This window comes from Trachymyrmex septentrionalis, unplaced genomic scaffold (genome assembly GCF_001594115.1).
Source record: "Trachymyrmex septentrionalis isolate Tsep2-gDNA-1 unplaced genomic scaffold, Tsep1.0 scaffold14, whole genome shotgun sequence".
Lineage (NCBI taxonomy): Eukaryota > Metazoa > Arthropoda > Insecta > Hymenoptera > Formicidae > Trachymyrmex > Trachymyrmex septentrionalis.
In genome coordinates this window covers 3730601-3738365 of record NW_017304543.1, presented here as the reverse complement: position 1 = coordinate 3738365, position 7765 = coordinate 3730601, and the positions used below count along the sequence as shown (strand labels likewise).

At 32.7% G+C, this 7765-nt stretch overlaps 1 protein-coding gene across 4 annotated transcripts in view; it reads right to left on the bottom strand.

The window, feature by feature from the left end:
* Nucleotides 1-7765, bottom strand: part of LOC108745531 (retinal guanylyl cyclase 2) — a 45523-nt gene that overhangs the window by 27459 nt on the left and 10299 nt on the right. For all 4 annotated transcript variants that reach the window (XM_018481714.1, XM_018481715.1, XM_018481716.1 and 1 more), the window contains exon 2: nt 1749-3392. The gene's annotated coding sequence lies outside the window, so the exon portion shown is untranslated. The remainder of the gene's footprint in view (nt 1-1748; nt 3393-7765) is intronic.

Genomic DNA, 7765 nt, shown 5'->3' with positions numbered 1-7765 from the left:
ATATATATATATGTATATATATGTATATATATATATATGTATGTATGTCTGTATGTATGTATATATATATATGTATATATATGTGTGTGCAGTTAACTTCACTTCTTCATTACGAATGATTCTTAATATTGCATTAACTAGAATTCCACGTTCGCTAATTGAAAATTCCATTACTTCTTTTTGTGCCTTTTAATATCTTTCCATACAGATCGATATATCATTTGTGTTTATTATCGAGTTTAAATTATTCTGCTATACAGTCTAATTGTTATGCCTTATGTAAAATTTAGCTTAATTATTTCTTATCAATTGTTTTATATCTAAATATAATACAAATTTTTATGTAAAGAGATAACAAATTTCTCTGTAAATAAATATATAATACATTTTTAATGGATTGTGTTAATATAAATTACGTGTATGGAAATAATTCATTATATTAGTAATATAATTAATAATAATTAATTATATAATAATTAATATTAATTTTTATTTGTAAATGCAATTTTAACATATTATTTTAATTTGTATTTCATTACATATGTTCCATAATTTTTCTTTTTCACATCTTATTCTTTCCAACGAGACGTTTTAATCATTTAAGTTTATTTTTAGAAATATCACTATTGCTTACACACGCGGTCTTTACAAGAGAAATTTAATTTTTCAAAAATATAGCGTACTTTCGATCAAAGCTGTGCGATAAAGTAACGCTCGCCTAAAACAACGTTTGCACTTCTCGATCATTTAATTCCTGTCGGATCGTAAATTCCCAAGATTGACGGTAGGTTGGCACATTAAATCCCATCCAATTCGCGTCAAATACAGAAAGAATGGGATCAACAGGTGATGAATCTGCTGTGGCATAGAGTACGCTAAATTAGCGGACTTGAGAAATTTAACATCACTGTCGCGCAGCTTACCGAAGATTCGGAAATAAATTATTGAGTCGAACATGGTTCGTTTACGTTGACGCAAATTTTTACTTTCTACGAATAAAATTTCCTGCGTGTAATTTCTTCATAGAAAAGTTTCTAGGAAAACGTCAGAGATGATCAAAGAGTTTTAAAATATTAAAGCTAAAGTTAAATTTAAAATCTACATCAGGCATTAACCTGTCGTTTATTTTTTATCGATTTATTTTTGCATGATGCGATATTCTTTATTTTAGCATTATTATTCTTAAGCTCTTCCTTGCTTTTAAATCTTCGTCTCAAAGATAGTAATGAATTCTGTCCATTTTCCTTCTTTATACGTAGCTTTTCTGAGAAGAGGCTGTAATCCCATAGAATATTAGCCCCGAATGTTATCAAAGAGGCAAGAACAAACAAGATTCGCCGATAGTTGTGATGGCGTCGTACATTACAGTTAGGAAACGGGTCAAGTTATATAGTATCCTATGTATCTTTGGACTTATAGTATTGACATATCACTAAAATAACAATGAACATCTAATAGCGTCAATATTATATTAGTAGAAAGCGCTGCAATTTAACGGTTGAATATATTTTTTTTAATATGCAAAAGTTTATAACTAAAACTTAAAAAGACTTCACAAACGTGAATAGCAACATGTAGAAAAATTAAGAATTGATGCTGATGCTTGTGTACATTTTGCTACTGTTTCTTGTAACTTGTATTTTCTTCTAAAAGTTTCAGCTTTCTGAGATGCTTTATATTTTCTTGGAAAATCCGTGTTCTGAGTTGCTGGTGAATTTTATTTCGGAACAAAACGCAAGTTCACATACCTGCAAAGCACTATACGTGGCAGAATAGTTGATTCTTCAGGTTGACATCTTGCGAACTTCTGCTTTTACATGACGACGTCTGCACGTCACGCCTCTTTCTTAATAAAACGTCCCTTCGCGTAAAGTGGTTAAAACGGTTTCTCTCAAAATGGATATCGTGCAAACCACTTTCGCGCTTACACATTTTGTCGCACCGTCGCCGCGGGGAAAAACACTGTGTCACGTCAGTTTTTAGTCACGTTGAGTTTAAAGCCGCGTTAGCGGAGCTTGCACGCGGAGATTGAACAAGAGATTCTGAAACATTGACCTAATTTATGGCAGCAACAGTTGCACCGCTATTTCCATCCGCGATTTTTGTCCAAGGTTTTGCCGGGACTTTCAATATTGTCAATTTGCGGTATTAAATATTTCTCTTTATTCTATTTAAAAAAAAAAAACGTTCGCAGAGGCCGATAATCCACAATACGTTTTAATTTTCCATTATTACAGAGATAATCAGACATTTATGGAACTATATTGGTTGAGCGTGGTGAATGAGATCCAGATTTCAAAACGTATTTTCTTTCATTATTTTCAAGTTTAATGAATAGAAACATTTTTGCGGTTACAGCGGTCTTTTGTGCTCGTTGAATTTGCTCATTTAGCAAATTTTAAATTCTCACCGATTACTTTCTATATCATTTTCACTCATAAATGCGATTCTATCTCTGATACTTCCATATATAGGTGGTTTCTGTTCACAGAAACGTTCACATTTACATACCAGACGGTCGACCATTAAATTATACTTCACAATCGCGTTCACTTATATAAATCGTAAACCAAATTCTACTTTTGTTATCTCCATTCCTCCAGAAAGATCGTTGTCTACACGATGTTCACATTACAGTCGCAATATATCTGCCTCGAATTTCATTTAAGAGATAGAGTATTCGAAGCTAATGCTCGATCTTTGTTAGCTCTTGGTTACTGCCAATCAGAGACAATAACATACGCTCACTTTAGCCAGAAGCAACATACCAGGAGACGATATCGAGCGTGCTATTTCCGACTACGTCTGTCGACCATTCAAATATCGGTCTGGCGGAGCGGGATGGCCGATTCGACCTTGACTCTGATCTCTCGCACACTTTAATGCGTTGCTATATATACATATGCATGAGATCGGCGTTCCGGAAGCGTCTATCTGCAGAATATATCGATCCCGCCGTAACGATGGCGGCGCGAGGGCGAGGATCGAGGTCGTTGTTTTTCGGGGATGTTCCCCTTGGAAGGGTGAGCTTCACTTCAAGGGGCGAGTGCCCGCGTTCGATCGTCGGCGCAGCTTATTCGTCCCAATTTGAAAGTCCGTCCGGTGCCGGCCGTCCGGCCGCCACCTCACCCCGATACGACCGAATCGTCGCTGATCGTACGACGCGACATCCAGCTCGGTAACTCGCATCAAATATCGGTCCTCGCATTTCGCCGCGGGTTACCAGGCCTGGTTGACGATACCAAATTGGGTGAATTAGGGCGAGTTAGTTCGATGTACCTTTAGCCTCACGAGAATCACTGGCGAGGCTGTATTGCATCTGAAGCGATTATGACGTAGGAGGCGCGATGATTGGCAGGCGAAAAGGTCGTGCGTGTTTGCAGCGTCATGATCTGTAACAAGTAATGAAAGCTGGTAATTATGGGCTGCCAATAATTTCGGGTTAATCCTATCTTGTCGCGCCACGAGATGTTACGCGGCGGAGAACAATGAATCTCTTCGGACATTGTCTCGATATTAGAGGCACCTTTATCGAATCTATTGTACATGAATTTATGGAAGTAATTTATTATGAAAGTTAACGATTGATATCGACATACACGTATATATATTTGAAAGCTCGCAATCTATAATAAAAGCTCGTAATTTTCCTTTAATTCTGTCGATAATAATACATGTCTTGAGATATTACATGATGAGTACTTAATAACAAAGTCATTTGTCGTAAATAAATATTTTCCGATAGAATATTTTTTTAAATATCTTGTAAATGAATTTATAGAAGTTACAAATAAGAATCGATATGGCGTGTTTGTTTTTGAATTATTATTACGATTAGCTAATAAACATCAGTCGAGTACTTATAAATTATAGAAACATATTAGATTAATCCTATCGTATCTCCTCAAGATATCATCCGATGGATGATATTAAATTCATTTATCAGGAACAGAATTTTGGATTTAATACCGATTTGGCCATTATCCATATGTTGCAAATATGTTTATTAAACTTGTTAGGAAACACATATTTATGGAAATTATGACTGAAGAGTGATATACACATGTAAATGCATATCATGCATCTGATAACGGCTAATGGGAAGCCGTTTACGAGCTGTTATTATTCTTGACTTAATCCTATCGAGTTCTGCGCTCGTGAACTAAGAATGAGATTAATTATCGCTCAAAGACAAGGTGCAAAGACATTTCATTAAATATCAAAAATATCGGATCAAGTGTTTCGATTTGATGTATCTAAATACAGTTGTGACATTTGTGAAAATGATAAAGGACTGATTTTACAATTTGAATTTGCAACAGAATCAATAGTACATAGTTAATATCTCGAGGGGCAATTAATTTTGACTATTACGACCGAGCTGTGGGAAATCTATATTTGAACTATGGAAGAACGTGCTGATCATTATTTATGATTATTAAAAATACTTTATAATTTAAAATGGGGAAGGGAGGGGGTTTCAGTTATATTAAATTATGTAAATTACGTTGTCAATATTTATTAACATGATAAATAATACCGTGTACTCGTTTTGTGCGATAATATTTATGTTATATATGTTTTAAAATTTTTTTAAAATTATATTAAAAAAAAGGAAATTTTTATTCATTACAATATCATTACAATATCATGCATATAAAGCATTCGTTGAGGATAGCAGAATGACGTTTGATGTAATCCCTTTTATCTGATATACTCATATATGCGCATAAGTTATTCATATTTAATATTAATGACAGGTATGCGCGAAGAGATGGGTTACTGGGTCTGACTAAAGAGAAAAAAAAAAACAAAAGATCGAAAATTTGCAAATAAAAACGATTATGGGATTCCCGGTTTGCGATAACGAGTAAAGTTTTTCGATTATAACTAAACGATATGGCCATCAGAATCGCGCAATAATAATGGCTTATTTTTTTGCTCTTTTCATTATAAAATATGGATATACATAGCAGATGTATTGCGTTGCGCAGCTGCCGTATTGCGAATAAATGTGTAATACGTTTCTCTTTTTTCGCTATATCGACCGAAACCGCAGAATCAAATTGATCTTCAAAAGCTTAAATATCTCGCGACGGTCTCAACCGTAATAAATTTGCTTTTCCGATCCAAATGACTCTATCGTTATTAAACTTTAGAAATAGATGCAAGATATATAATGGCGACGGTGTATTCACGACGAGAATTGTGCAAGAGAATGTGCCTGCACTTTACGACTTATACGCCGCAGAGAAAATTGTTTAAAAACAAAGTATCATCCCTTTACTAAAATAGCGTCTTAATTAATTCAGCGTTGTGAATATAAATTACTTAAAAGAGGAGCAATGCGTAGATAATCCACCTTTTAACATAAATTATACTAATGGTGCTACGCGTTGTCCACTTGATCTACCTCATCCCAAAGTCAATTAACTCTTTGAGGGATTAGATGATGTATTTAATCTTCTCGTACAAATCAATTGAAATCAATTCAATGTTAATTTGAAAATTTATTAAAATAATGTAAGTATGCGGTAGAAAAATGTTTTATGTATATTTCTTCTGTTAAATGATGCACTTCTCATCAAAATTAAAGTATTATTCTGAATCGCAAAAATGAGGTCGCTCGAAGTAAAAGTAACATTAAGAAAAAACTTGGTAGAATTTAAAAGACTCCATGCTTTAAAATACTTCTGAACATCACTTTACGACGTTTTTCTCTTTTTTTTTTTTTTTTTTTTGTAAAGTTACGTTGAATTTGTATTTCATCTTTTTTTTGTCACCGCGACTCAGAGCGATGAAAAAAGATTGTTTAATTTTATCGAAAAGTATCGCGTACATTTCCTGCCTTAGATTTGAATCCTATTTAAAGATTGACAGTTACATTAATTTATTAAGAATCAAATTATATTTTTCAGGAAATTTACAGCGTTATATATACTTGTACAATATTTTGCCCATAAAGATCATTAAACCGTATATTTGCTGTATTTATTTGATCGCAATTATACCACATAAATTAAATTCTACGGCAAGTAGTAAATGCAACAAATCGAATTTGTAAGTATAATGTTTACTTGAAATCAAACAAGAAAGTATTCCCCTTTGATGTACACAGATAAATCCCGATAATCATCAAAATTATAACGGTGCTCACGTATACGTGCCTATCGATCCAAATAATGAAAATTAGTCAATCAAGTGTGTTTGCGGGGGATAATCTCTCCATTACGTGGTACACAAGGGGTGATGCGCAAATTTATCCCATCGAGGTTTCCTGCCCAATTTCCGTTGCCGCTCGTCCGCCACTGGTGGTCGTATAACTTGTTAGTCTATATAATTTGTTAGTGGTCGGATTGCCCGGACTAAATGTGCGAAAAGATTGTACGACGTAAAACCGGTTAACATATATTCAAAAAAATCTGTTTGTCTTGCACTTTTTTTTTGTGTCGCGCGCGCTATTTGTATTCGTCTGTATCGACATGAAAATATCTATTTCCTACAAGATTTCCCGTTGTATTTTGTACGTATATTCTATACGTGTGTCGCGTCGCGATGGCATAATCGTTTAACGAACGCGTTCAAGAAATTCTCATTGTTTCACGAAAGCTGAAAACACTACATTGTTACATTTATAATCTTAAATTATACTTCATTTGAGTTATTTTTAATCATTTCTATAGACTGCTACTCGATCGTTAATATAATTAAAATAATAATTCAACAAACTCAAGAAAATACATTAAATTTGGCTCAAAATTAATTAATTATATACTAAGTACATACATTAATGTTATTTAGTTAAAATTGGATTACTATTAGGGCTTGCCGTTATACATTTAAACATGTTTACACGTATAATTAGCATATCCGTTTATTATAATAGAAACATTTTTCGGAATATATGTATTTTAAGTAGAGCTCGCTATACGTTTAAATGAAAGTATATTTACGCGTATTGTATATTTAGCACATACATCTATAAAAAACATTTTTTAAAATATTTTTATAATAAACATTTTCCCTTTATTATGGAGTCATCCTAATGTGATGGGTTAAAAAAATTGAAAATTTTTTTGGGTGTAAAAAAACATTTGAGTGTAATAAAAATGAAAAAAATATGTATATAAAATAACATTAAAACAGTGTAGTCGGACAGACGTTTCTAACAAAATAATATGCTAATTCTACGAGTAAATCTTTACATCGGCAGTCGACATGTGTACGTCGACTTGTGTACAACTTTATAGTGCACTTTAAAATGTTAAACTATAAAAAAATAAAATATATTAAAAATAAAATCGATTTTTAATTTTATAAAAAAAAACGTTGAAATATTCGGCAAGACGGTTTTCATAGAAGGATGTGCTAAATATATTCTCATTTAAATATATAATATCAAGTCCCTGACTTAAAACACGCATATTCGGAAAAACGTTTCTAATAAACGGATATGCTAATTATACGTGTAAACATTTACTTATAAGTAAACGTTTTTCTGAAAGTGAATATAAACAGATAAACATTTCACGTTTATATCTTCGAAAAACGGAATAAAATCAGAGCCTTAGTTATGATTGCACCCCTTTATATTCAGCAGTGCTAATCAAGTAAACGCAAACGTAAATAGTGCATCTGACTAATTGCATTTGATATATTTTCTTATTATAATTAAGAAACAATAATACATTATTACATTATTGAGACAACGTTAATAATTACATTTTTTTATCTTACCAATTGTGATCTTTCGCTTATAATTAGC